Below are 1,558 nucleotides of genomic sequence, written 5' to 3' on the forward strand. Positions count from 1 at the left end.
CTCTCTCTCTCTCTCTCTCTCTCTCTCTCTCTCTCTCTCTCTCTCTCTCTCTCTCTGTGTCTGTCTCTGCTTGACCCACCTACATTCAGTCAGAAAAAAGTTCATTTTGACTTTCAAAAACACGCACTTTCAAAAACTGTGCTTTGATGAATAAGAATGCCTTTGATCGCTCCCCATAAAGCTACTGAAAATGGTGAGAATGATCTTTTTTTCACTTAAAAAACAGAATTTTAAAAAAAGTTGTCTAGTTCTAAAAAAGGTATTTTTTTTTCTCTTACCTAGAATGGGATGATTTAAATCTGCCTGATGAATTACGTCAGATTTGCACTCTCTGTACATGAATTATTTTATTTGTTTTGTGTTTATTATATTTTATTAATTAATTGATTAATTTAATTAAAAACACAGTCACTTTCCACAGGCACGGGTTTCAGTCAGACCCAGGTACGAGTCCAGCCCATCCGACCCGTCAGAACCGGCAGACTGAACCTGTCCATCCGAGCCTTGTTCAGAATCTACGGAGCACTGAAGATCCAGGTGCGTTGTGTAAGATCGCATCCTTCTCTACAGAAATTATCTGTATATTGTTTTTATTGATTAAGGTTTTAATTGTAATTTTTTTTAATGAAAAATCAAGAGCAGCTTTCGAGGTGGAGGCTTTTCAGCTTGATCCATTCCCCGGCACGTCACCTGACCCGACCGACTCAACCCGCCCGAACCAACCGTTACCTACACAGACAGATCTGGTCCGACCGATGAAAGTTGACGGTTGACCGATGACCGAGTTGATGAACCACAGTTCACACAACCACCCTCCAGATATCAGTAATCCGTGCACACGAATTGCAGAAACCGTGAGCACAGTTTAGTAATCCGTGCGCTCAGTTTAGTAATCTGTGCGCTCAGTTTAGTAATCCGTGCGCTCAGTTTAGTAATCTGTGCGCTCAGTTTAGTAATCCGTGCCCTGCACAGAACTTCAGGAACGTGTTGCTACGTTACGTGAATAACAGAGAAGACGCGGGCGKCACCGAGCCGAACCTGGTACCGGCCCACGAGCTCAACCAGCGGCCCAGACGCAGGTCAGAGGCCCGGTGGTTCAGTCCGTGCACCGGGCCACAGGCTGCAGTGAAGCACCAGTCTGACGCGCGACATGAAGGAGCGAAAGGTTCTGATGATTTTCTGGATCCAGTCTGCTCTAAACTTGTTCACCTGTCCTCAGCACGGCTCAGGACCACCACAGCTTAGGGGCTGCGTTTGTAAAGTTACTCAGTCAAAAATTACCAACAATAGTTTTGTTTTATTTAACCTTTTATAAGAAAAAAAAAGAAACAGATTTATTTTTCAAAGTCAGTTATTCATCACTTGATTTATACATTTATAAAAGTCATAGTTTATAAACTAAATATTTAACTTATAAATTAAATATTTAGTTAACAAGCTAAATATTTAACTTGTGACTTAAATATTTAGTTTTGAGCTAAATGTTTAGGTTGCAACTTAAATATTTAGCTAGCCACCTAAATATTTAACTTAAATAATTAGCTACCTACCTTGGTGC

The sequence above is a fragment of the Austrofundulus limnaeus genome, unplaced genomic scaffold, assembly GCF_001266775.1.
Source record: "Austrofundulus limnaeus strain Quisiro unplaced genomic scaffold, Austrofundulus_limnaeus-1.0 Scaffold52, whole genome shotgun sequence".
Classification (NCBI taxonomy): Eukaryota; Metazoa; Chordata; class Actinopteri; order Cyprinodontiformes; family Rivulidae; genus Austrofundulus; species Austrofundulus limnaeus.